Source organism: Mastomys coucha, unplaced genomic scaffold, assembly GCF_008632895.1.
Source record: "Mastomys coucha isolate ucsf_1 unplaced genomic scaffold, UCSF_Mcou_1 pScaffold6, whole genome shotgun sequence".
NCBI lineage: Eukaryota > Metazoa > Chordata > Mammalia > Rodentia > Muridae > Mastomys > Mastomys coucha.
In genome coordinates, this window is record NW_022196912.1 from 110,166,562 (window position 1) to 110,179,432 (window position 12,871).

Below are 12,871 nucleotides of genomic sequence, written 5' to 3' on the forward strand. Positions count from 1 at the left end.
TTCTTCTTTCATTTCTTCCTCTTTTCTTCCATTCTTTTTTCAATTTTTTTTACAAAAGGTAGATCATTTTAATTTTTTATTAAAATTTCATATTAATATTGATTTTAAAATGTAGCAACTTTGTGTTTATGTGTCATTTGTGTGATTTGTCCTGCACTTCCAAGAGGGTGGGGAAGCAGGAGTAGTTGAGTGGGTGGGGGAATGAGATACCCATAGAAGCGGGGGTAGGAGGAATGAGATAGAGGGTTTCTGGGAGTGGGGGAAACCGGGTAAGAGGATAACACTTGAAATGTAAATAAATCTTTAAAAAAGACAGACATATGTACTATGGGAGGGGGGAAACTGGGTAAGGGATAACACTTGAAATGTAAATAAATTTAAAAAATACACATATGTACTAAGTTCTTGTACAGTTTTATAATAGGCCTTTATAAGAATAGATGCATATGAGAGTACTCTCCAGGCACAGAGAGACAACCCTGGTAATAGTAGTATTTTATGAGCACTGATGAGGCAAAAGCCATACCTTCTAATACTCTCTCTCCCTATGGGGGCCGTTTTCATTCAAACCACCACAGAATACTTTAGAGTTAACAGTTATTTAGCTTGATTATATTAGGACATTTTCTTGGAACTGAGGTTTAACAGAAAAGTTTATTCTGGCCACAGTAGTAAGAGGAAACAAAGAGTAAAGAGTAAATTACTGTATTATAATAGCTTGCCATCACATTTTCTTCTGTTTTGTCGTTCTATTTCTTTCTTTTTAAAAAAAGCTTATTTATTTACCTCCCAATTGCTCCATCCCCTATACCAGTTTCCACCTCACAGAGTATCTCCCCTGAACCTCTTCCGCCTCGCTTTTGAGAGAGTGGCTTGCCCTCCCTCATGCTCCTACCCTGGCACATGGCACATCAATTCTCCTCTGCAGAGTTAGGTGCATCCTCTCCTACTGTGACCAGGGTGTGTGTCAGAGGAGGGGCTCGGGGGGTACGTTGGTCCAGCGACTGTATTCTCTTTGGTTGGTGGCTCAATCTCTGAGAGCTGCCAAGGGACCATGTTAGTTGACTCTGTTGGTCTTCCTGTGGAATTCCCTCCCCCTTCAGAGCCTCAAATCCTTCCCACAACTCTTCCTTCTCTTCCTTAAGAGTCGTGAACCTCCATTCAATGTTTGGTTGTAGGTAGAGTCACTCAGATTTCAGTTATGCTAGGTTCCTATAGTGGGTTGGTGTCCTTACACTCCACTAGGGGTTCTGTCTGGCTACGGGTAGTAGCCTCTTCAGGTTCCAGACCCCCACTCTTAGGCATCTCTGAAAACATCACCAGCACTGACTAGTGGGACTTCCTAGAGATTCCCCCCACCCACAGCAGTTGCAGATTTCCATTCATTCTCTTGGTGTGTTGGACTTCTGTCTCTCTCCACACCTGATCCCCCCACATACGTTTACTTCCCCTTCCCTTCTCCCATTCAGATCCCTTCCTTGGATGGAACTAGAAAATATCATCCTGAGTGAGGTAGCCCAGACCCAAAAGCAGATTGCATAATATAAGAGGATACTAACCATAAAGTATAGAGTACCCATGGTACACCCCACAGACCCAAAGATGTTGAACAAGAAGTTTAGTAAGGATGCTTGAATCTTACTTAGAAGGGAGAATAAAATAGTCATAGGAGGCAGAGGGAAGAAGAGAACTGGGTGGAAAATGATTGAGGGGGATGGTGTTGGTCAGAATCAGGTGTGGGGAGAGACAGAAAAGAGGGCTGGAGGTACAGGAGAATGAATGGAAGTCTGAAGTTGCCTTGAGAGGAATCTTGAGGATGTCCTTGTTTTTCTTAAGAGCTTTTGAGAAACGCTAAGCCAGAGTAACTGTTAGCCTCTAGCTCAGCTTTGAATTGTGCTTGATTGAAAAATGAAATAGAAAAATATCAGAAAGCATAGCTAATAATATTTCTATGGTCACAAAATATTAACTCATTTGATTTTTCTTGCTGGACACGAAGCACTCGAACACACATCGCTAAATGTAGCCCCTGGCTTCTATTAGGCATGTCACTTGCTGAAGCCCTTTGAGGGTTTTCCATGTGTGTACAATACAATGCTGTTCCTCTAGGGTAGAGGGTTTCACTCCGTGATCAACAGCTTGAGGATTCTGCATTGAATTTGAAAAATGTTGCTTGTCAAAACGACTGCTGTAGTATGCAAATGCATGTGATTCGAATTTTATTCTCCCTGAATGCTTCTCCTTAGATGTATGGTGTCCCCATACTTCCATCATGGTCCTTATTGAAAAAGCAACATGTCTTTAATTTAAATGAAAAATAAATCATTGAATTGGAAAGGAAAAGCAGAGCCTTAAAATCAATCACTCCCTCCTTCCTGAATATAGCAAAAAGCTACAAGGATCAACAACACATACGAGTGCTGCTGTAAATTCCAAGTTCTTGAGCCTCTCTCCACCAGGCTTTCCTTATTTTGTCCACAGGCTTGTACAATTTGATCATACAAGGATCCATATATTGAAATACTTCCTATAAGCTGAAAATTGTGCTAAATTCAACCAACAAATAAAAACAATGGAAAATTCTGTCTTCCTGTACATCAAGAAATTACAAATGAACGTATACAGAGATCTAGTGAAACTACAAAGCTAAAAATAATAAGTGCTGTATATAAATGGTCACACTGCTTCAGCTGAACAAGCCTGTGGGTATGTGAGAATAACATGTTTAACAGTGCGTAATCTTTCATCTTTCTGCACAGAGATGTTGGTATATTTGCACAAATAGATGAGCATTTCCATATCGTGTACACAAATGTCAAATACAGTGAGTTATGACGTGCTATTTGGCTTCTTTACCATAAAAGGAAAAGTGTGAATTTCGGCATGTAAAAAACATTCATTTTATAAATATTATATTTAATTGTAACCTCAGGGTGAGACAAGAATGAATATATTCATTGTCCCTCTTGAATTCTCCTTTTCTGACACATACACCAAAGAATGTGGCATCCTATTAGCTGGAATCATAGAGTATAAATATTCCCCTTGATGAGAAATCTAAAATCCTCTCTGGAAAACAAGAACACTTGTATTTCTGTAGAACTAAAACCTAACATTCCATAAAATGTCAGGAGACAACGAGTCAGGGACAAAGACAAACTATCTAGATCCCATAGGAAGATAGTATTTGACTCTTGGGAAATTCTGGCAATGATTATGGACTAGAGGAAGAAACTAAAAATGTGAGATTCCAGACAGTTGCTTAGTCAGGAAAGCAGGGCTGGTACACACTTAGAGTGATCCAAACCTCATCCTGTGGGAAGGACCTGCTACCTTGACAAGGTTTGTCAGTCTCTTTATGAGCACAATACTTTTTAGACCAAATAGCACAATACTTTTGTTTACCAAATAAAATATTCCAAGGAATATGATTATAATTCAATCTAAGTTAATACTAAGTCAATATTTGCAAAACATTTTTAGAATTTTATAGTCACAGACTATACTATGTGACTACCTTGAGGTAAGTTGATGAAAATAAAAAAAACATTTTATTTATTTATTTATTTATTTATTAGCATCCATTGTACCAACACCTCCTCATTTCTTTTAACTTTATTTTATTTTCTCTTTGCTTTCACTGAGAATTCACATCATACATTTTGATCATGCTTTTTTCCATCTCTTCCCAGATCCTTCCCACCTCCCTACTCTTCCTACTCCTTGTCTTCTCTCTCTCTCTCTTTATGAAACAAAAAACTCAAACCAGCATAAAAACAAGTAAGTAAGTAGAGAAAAAGCCACAAGAAACACACATACATACAAATTTATAAAAACACAAAATTGGAATGTATCACATAAAAGCAACAGAGTGATGAGATTAAAAATGAGTTCTCAAACAAAGCAATATGAGATACAAATGTATAAGAACACGATTAAATTTATTTTACATAGGCCCACTATTGTTGGGCACAGGGTATAATATTATGTGAGACTCTATGCGAGAAAACTGATTTTATTTTTGCAAGTGGCCATCAATTAGAGATCTGTTCTTGGGTATGATGTTCACTTTTCTCTCTTAATACTAGGATCCCATGTGACTTAGATATATGCAGGTAATGGACATTTTGTCACATTTCAGTGAGTTCATGTGTGCATCAGTCCTGTTATGTCTGAAAGATCCAGTTTCCTTTCTGTCCTCCATCACCTGTGACTCTTAAAAATCTCATACCTTGGCCCTTCATATCCCCCCAATCTTTGGAGGGAGGCGTGTGATGAAGACATCCCAGTTAGAACTGTGTATTCCCAAATCTCTCACTCTCTGCACATTTTTTCGGTTCCCACATCTATTTAAAGAATCTAGTCACTTAGTATTGCTTATTTCTGCAATAAAGAGACCATTGTGTTGCTGAATGAATGCGTAGTAAAAGAAGGAATGTATAGCTATCATCAGAACATAGTAGGTACACTGTCCTAAGCCAATATTAGGATAGGTCAGGAAAGCAGTATTGAATAAGGAAAGAAATGAGAAGGAAAAACACAGATTATATTAGGAAAAGGTTCCTTTATTCAAAATGCAGGATTAGTCCATGGAAATAATTGAATAAAATAGCAAACCTAGTCTTGGGGTCACATTTCTATAGCTGTCATGACACTGTATGTATTCTAGATATTTTAATTTATATTAATTTCATCTTACATTACACATAAACCAGAGAATGCTATATTCTTTTAAAATAACTTCTGATCTAAGCAAACAAAACACTTTGTTCATTGTGTATCTATTTTAGTGCATTTATTTAATGGCAAATGTTTAAGAGAACTCATAACAAAAGATGGAAAATTTTGGAAACAGAGACCCAAGAGTATAAAAATCTGTGGATCTCCAGTTTTTCTGATAATGCTTAGTTTGGAATGTTTACAGTTTCAGTAATTGGACATTGCTACTTGGTAAATGAATCTCGATAATATTGAGGGTATTACAGAAACAAGTCTAGAGAGACACATTTCACTTAGAGATTTATTTTTCTCTGGGCCTCATCCATTCTTCTAATATTGCACTGTAGAATAATCTGCAGAATGTTGACATCGAGAATTTGTTTTATAATAGGCATAATGCACCTCAGGAAGTCAATTTAATAAGTGAAATATTGAATGTACTAATGAATGATTAGTGTTATGGAAAAGAATCAGAAAGAAAAAGAAAAATAATTCTGGTATGGTGGATGTATAATTTGACAAAAGAAAATAAGGAAAAGTTTTAACTGAGAAGGGGACACTTAACAAAAATCTGAAGATATGTCTATGTATGTATATGCAAGTGAACATTCTAAGCATAAATAAATAGGAGGAGAGCAAACATACTACTTCGACATACTACGCAGTCTATGTAAAAGGCAACTACAGCAAACAACATGTTGCCAGAGTTAGACGTATTTCCCAATGATATCAAAAACTTTAACCTGATTACAATTTAACAGTTAAAAGTCACTTCTGCCAGGCAGTGGTGGCACTCGCCTTTAATCCCAGCCCTTGGGTGGCAGAGGCAGGCAGATTTCTGAGTTCAAGGCCAGTCTGGTCTACAGAGTGAGTCCAGGACAACCAGGGGTACACAGAGAAACCCTGTCTCAAAAAACTGAAAAAAAAATGCCCTTTATTCCCAGTCTGTGCAAATAGTGGGCTCTACCTATGAATGCTTCTTAAAATATGTCAAGGAAAGTCTGTTCTAAAGAATGTGAAGTTTGAAGAGATTGTTGAAATTGAGAGGTTGCCTTTGACATTCTTTTGCAGAAGTTCTACTTGCTTATTTGTTTTCTAATGACTAAAAGAAACACTGAAAATTCTATGTAACTTCTACTATCACATATTCTGCCAAAATTTAATATTACATAAAAATAAATAAAAATATCTAATTCTTAATATGCAAACCTGTTCCTATAGAGGATAACATGAAGTGTGTACTGAGGAGTTTCAAATTACAATTATTTTTATTTGGATTTATTTAGTTTGAAATATGTGTATGTGTGTGCCTGTATAAGTGCACCTGAAAGCAGTTCTCTTAGGGGCACGAATGTTGAATTTCAGGGAGCTAGATTTGGAAGCAACTGTGAGCATCCTGATGGATGTGACTGAAACCAAATTTAGATCCTTGGAAGAGCAGTGAACTCTCTTAACCAAGAATCCATCTCTCAAGCCCCCATCCTCCCCAAAAACAAAGGAAACATGATATATTTAATACTGCCATATGTTTGATTTATAAACTTATTTTGTATTTTTATGCAATGAGAGATGTATAAACTTCTACTTGATTGAAAGGACTCAACAAGTAAAACTAGTTTATGAAGTCTTGACATAGATGATAACAGAAGAGACATAGAAAACTCACTTAAGATAATACTTTAGACCACCTGATTTAGTTCAGTTTGTTATGTACAAGAGAGAGATCAACAATTTTTACTTAACTGTACTTACTGATTTTCCAAGCTATAATTATAATAATAATTATATAATTTCCAGTAGACACTGTAGTAGTCAACTAAGAAATACCTGGAGAATGATCAACAGGTGTGCAGGAGACATTTCTGAGGTCTGTGGACCTGAGGATTTCAAATATATAAGTAAATATTTTAAATAAGTGAAATCAAGAATATTGTGTTGTTTTAGAAAAGAGGAAGTTTACTTAATTAAAACTTGATAACAGAAATAAAGCTGTTCTTAGTCCTGGAATTCAGCTTGTAAGATTTAAATTTAATCTGAAGAAAGATACCTTATCCAAATAATTGGATTCATCCTAAAGATACTAAGCTAGTAAACTTCAAATGAACATACAGCTGTAGATTTTGCAAGAGTCAGTTTAGTTGCTGTGGATAAACCTGTATTGTAGATTTTTGGTGCATTCAAAACAACACTGAGTTCCATGACATGGCTTCTGAGATCTAGCCTTCTTGATTTCAGTATCTCAGTGGTGTGATCCTAGGAGTTAATCACATGTCTGTGAGAGGTTTACCTCACTTATCAAACAGCCGCTTATTCAGAGGACACAAGAAAATACTCCACTTCTTTAGACAGAATATGGTATACTATATCACTGAATCTCTCCAAATTCCATTAAATAAGACAGTTTCTTCGAGAAAAGTTTATATTTATGTTTGTTATTTCCAAGGACTCTTCTTAGCTCTAAAATTCTATTTTTTCCAATTATTTTTTTATTTCTCCAAGGGATTAGAAAATAAATACTTTGCATTAGAAATGTTGGTAGCTAACCAGCAAAGGAATTCAAGGGCCTTTCGACACCTGCCTTATCCCATTAATGATCTGTGAATACTGAACTAAATTGTTGATGTGAAGCTTAGATTTCTCAACCTGTGGTTATAGAGTTTCGTATTAGTACATGAAATACAACTTCTATCTGTAATAATAGAATCCCCGGGGAAACATGAGTTAATTAGAATATCACTGCAAAAGCTTGGACACTATCCCATTAAATGTCACAGTTTCAATGGACACAGAAAGTTAAAAAATGTAAGTTCCTTGAAATACGCTCATAACATATTGTTATGGAACACACTATAACTCTTTTCACCACTATAACCTCAAATAATTGTTACTGTGGATCTCATGGGAACCAGTGCATTTACATTAGTAACACAGAACAATAGCCCATATGTTCTCTTTTCCATTTGCAAGAATGCATGGCTCAAATTATTCAAAGAAAGCTGCTGAAAATTCCTGTTCTAATAACTCACATGCATGATATACGCTGTGAATAAATTGGCATTCTGGGTCCATGTTTTCAAGGTGAGTAACTTCTACCTATTTGAGATATAAAGGTGGAATTGCTATCTCCTGCTTATTAGTAAATATTGATGCATCAATAAAAAGGACTCAGAACAAAGGGGATGTTTCAGGAATAAAAGTTATAAACATTTGTTTAAGTATATGGGGGGAGGGGAAGGCAGCCAAATTTTTAAATACGGGTTTGAATACAAGCATCTTTCCAGTTAACTGTAACTATTGCTTAAGTTGACAGGCCAGTAAGTAGTTATTGGAAAACGTTTGTGAATATTTAGTATCATTTCAAACATTGTTATCCCATAATTGCCTGCATGAATAGTCACTGCTGTTTATCACAGATAATTCCTATGTCTCTGATCCTGTTAAGACAGGAGATACTGGATACCTAATTCTGGGAATATAGAAGCTCAACTATCCTTTGGGTTAGTATAAGTCCCACAAGAACATACCACATTTTAATGATTGATATTGGTTCAAGAAATAGACTGCAAATGAGCTGATGAGCTGGTATAGCATGCACACCATTAATCTCTGTTAAAAAGTGAGTGAACTCAGCATGAAGGAACCTGGCCAATGGTTTCCTTATGAAAAGTGAGTCCAAGAGATCAATGATAATTTTTAATAGTTGCTTCAATAATTAACAACAGAAGTTTACAGCCAGAGACAGGCTTGCATTTACGGAAACAGGTTGCACAGAGCAGATGTGGGGAAAGCCACAGGAAGGCATTCAGTTTGGAGACCATCTGCTTATGACAACTCTGAAGGCCTGGAGGTGATGCAAGAAATCTTTTAGAAAAGTTACGTCATACACCCAAACTTTTCCCTTTATTCAAGGCACAGGACTTGAAATCAAGTGCTCCTTCTAATAGCATTTTAACGAATAGGACACAGACATTTTGGGAACTTGAAATTATCTAAAAGGCTTCAAACAGTTTATTATTATTATAGCCAGGGTGAAAAAAATGAAAGATTAATCACAAAACTTGTTAAACAGACAACTTATGCATCACAGATTTCATTCATTTGAACCAGAACAGTGTTACGAAATGTTGTCCTCTAAATAACATTAGCATTACATGATTTTAGCCATCTTGAAATCAGAGTAGCCTTGATTACCATCAAGGACACCTCAAAAGCCCAGGGCTAATCAACATTGCCATTGGAAGGCAAGGAGAACTAAAAGGGCTCAAAGGGTCCACATAGCTCAGAATACTCAATGTGCACCTAGATCCTCTCTCCTCCCTCCTCAGTGACAAGACACACATTTCTCCAGTGATTTAGTTGAGAGTCAGTTTCTCATGCTCTTATATTTAACTCCAGAGCTACGATTCTCGGAGTAACCCCACACCAATGTCCCAGGAAGTAGCCCTCGGGTATGCTCAGTAAGTAAACACTTAGCCATGCCCTGTAAGTGATCATTCAGCCATGTTCCTGCATATAAGCTCACAAACATAGTAGGACTTAGATGGAGTTGCTCCTTCAGTCTTCCATTGCCCTTTCTATCTCAGGAGGATAGATATTTGTTGGCATATCTCTGGGAACAGTCAGTAAATTTAGTAGTATTACCAAAATATCACTATGCTAATTTACTTTTTGCTGCTATGATAAACAAAACTTGTAGAGGAAAGGATTTATTTTCAGTTTACACAGTATAGTTCATTATTAAGGTTGGACAAAAAAAAAATCACAGAATACCCAGGATACAGTCTGCAGAACTCAAGAAGGTTAACAAGGAGAAGGGCCCAAGTGAGAACAACTCATTTCCCCTTGGGGTTGGGGGGGGAGAAGAAAGCAATCACAGGAGGTGGAAAAGAGGGAGGGACCTGGGTGGGAAAGGGAAAGGAGACAGGGCAGGGAGGAGGGGAACATGACTGGTGTTGGGTGGAGGGAAAGGACTGAAGACCTGAGGGCCAGCAGAAAGAATGGAAACAGGCAACCTCAGCAGGCGGGGGGACCCTCCAGAATGTACTGGAGACCTCGAAGGTGAGATAAACTTAGGACTCAAAAGGAGGGACCTTAGATTAAGTGTCCTACAGTGAGATGAGGGAACTTGTAGATCCCACCTCCAACAGAAAGACAGGGCATAAGAGAGGGTTGGGGTTACCAACCCACAGAAAAAATTATGACCAATAATTATTCCTGTCTGAAAGAACTGCAGGGACAAAAATGAAGAAGAGCCTAAGGAAAAAGAGGTCCAGTGACAGGCCCAAAGTGGGATCCAGTTCAATGGGAGACAACAAGGCCTGACACTATTACTTAAGCTATGGAACACTCACAAAAAGGGACCTATCATGACTGCCCTCTGAAAGACCCAACAAGCAGCTCAAAGAGTCAGATGTAGATATTTACACCCAACCAATGGACAGAAGCGGCTGACCCCTATGATTGAATTAGGGAAAAGTTGGAAGAAGCTGAGGAGGAGGGCGACCCTGTAGGAGGACCAGGAGTCTCAATTAACTTGGACCCCAGAGATTTATCAGATACTGGACCACCAACCAGGCAGCATACACCAGCTGATATGAGGCCCCCAACACATCAACAACAGAGGACTGCCAGGTCTGGGTTTAGTCAGAGAAGATTCAGTTAACCCTCAAGAAATTGGAGACCCAGGGAGTGGAGAGGTCTAGTGGGGTCATGGTGGACATTCTTGTGGAGAGGAGGGATGGGGAGGTACTGGATGTGGAACAGTCAGAGGATGGACCTGGAGGGGTATAAAATCTGGAGTGTAAAAAACAAGATTAAAGAAAACAAAGGAATAAAGAAGAAAAGAAAAAGAAGAAAAAAGAAAAAGATTGGAAAGTCAAGGCAGTTACCTGGAGGCAAGATCTAATGTAAAAACTTGAAAGGGTACTCACTGGGTTGTTCCCTCTAGCCAGAGATACAATGCAGTATACATCACAGGGCCACTTACCTATGGATAGTACCACTCACAGTGGCTGAGCTCTCCTACATTGATTGGCTATTAAAACATTGACTCACACATGAAGCCACAGGTCAATCTGATCTAGGATTTCTTCTTTGAGGTTCCTGTTCACAGGTAAATCTGAGTTGTATCAGGTTTGCAAACCAATTTATCCACTCCTTGTCAACTTTGACCCACTAACATTATTTTATTCCATCTATACTCTTCCATCCCTTAGCCCTAAGATCACACATTTATGTCATAATATCAAATATGGTACAAACTTAAATGTTAGTCTTTGATAACTCCAATATATAAAAAATTCAACGTATCTTTAAAAGCTTAAGGTTTCTTAATTTTGAGCTCTTGCAAAAAAAAAACAATAAAAGTAAATAAAGTATATACTCTCTTATCTCTTTAGGGAACAATCAGGGCTTAAAAACAATGATATTAAAGCAAATTCATAGTCCAGCAGTATTGGTGTACCATTTATAACTTAAATTCTGATGTCTGTGACTCAGTCATGAACTTTTATTCTTCAAAAGACTTGAACAGCTCCACTTTTTGTCCATTCTCAATTTATAGCTTGTTTAGTAGGCTCTTGCCAGCTCTCCTCCATACATTTTATGTCCTTGCTTTTCTCTGATTCCTTCAGTTCTACAACTTGCATGTCATCACAGGAGTACCATCTATGGTACTCATACATTTCTGAGTTCAGATGTCAGTTGAAGATGTATCCTTTTTTACTTCTGATCAACAGCTCATGGGTCCCAACCTTGAGGACATATTTTCCAGAAAACTTAATGTTTCTGTTGCTGATCTCTTAATAACAGTGAACCCCAGTGAACCAATCTTGCTCCAGTATAAAACATAAGGTTTTAGGTCAACAGAATCTTAATTGGAAATATTACATCAAGAGTTCCAGTAGCCTTGCAAAGCTTCCAATCTGTATTTTCAAACTCAAAAGTTCTAAATGCTTCCATAATTCCCCCCTCAAATCAGCATGGTAATATCTCTGACAACAATACCTCATTTTTTTGGTACAACTTTTAGGTTTAGTATGTTTATGTTATTGTTGTAAATATCATACCAAAAAGCATCATTAAGAGAAGCAGGCAGGAGTTGAAGTTAGGAACTTGCTGGTAAAAACAACCATGAAAAGTAATAGCGTTACTTACTGCCATGTTCCTATTGCCTTTCAATTTATACTAGCAGGTTCAATATGGAGGGTACCACCTACTTTAGGCTGACCCACCTCATTAACTGTGAATTACAAAAATTCTGCAAACATATGAGCATAGGCCAGTCTAATTGAGATCATTTCTCAATTAAGTTTCCCTCCTCCTAGGTGATTCTGGATTGTGTCAAGTTAGCAGCTGAAGCTAACGATTCCCTGTACACTCGGAATAAGACTTTGGAAATGTTGGACAAACATTTTTAATTCAAACATTAACAGTGCTTGGCACAGTAAGAGACATGGTACCCAGCACATGATCACATGATGTTTGCCTGTGGAAACACCCAGGGGCAAACCAGAAGAACATTCTTATGTAATAATCATAAGAAGACAATGGGAATGGCAGGAGTGTTTGTGTTTGGCTTGGATATCAAATTCATTGCATGTAATTGCTCCTGCCAATAACAATAACATAGACATTAAAATATTTTTTCTATAAGAGATAAAAATTGTGTCTGAAGAAGAGAAATGTATTATCATAAAAATAACATCTGTGTACCACTGCTACATTTAGTGTTCAAATCAAATCAAGCTATACTGGTATGTAAATTTTAGACATGATCTCAAGATTTCAGAGTATTCCATCAGCCCATACTTAAATTGTGACCATCAAGTGCAAGGGATTGGTGATAGATTTACTTTTATCTTAAATATTTCATAACAGGAATATTTCTTCTCTAAGAATAGATCATTAGAAATTAATGCCATGGTGCTACCTCTAATTCAGATTCATGACTCTTCTAGATTCTCATGGAGAAAGAGGATTTCAGGAGTGATAGAAAGTTGTAAATTTAAAATTGTTTATAAGTATTTTAAGATAGTAAAACTATCTTGTATAACACTTGAATGGAGGTTTGGTACCTTTATTTATCTCTCCCTGTTTCTGTCTTTCTATCTTCTGTCTCTCTCCTCTGTCTCTGTCTCTGTCTCTGTCTCTG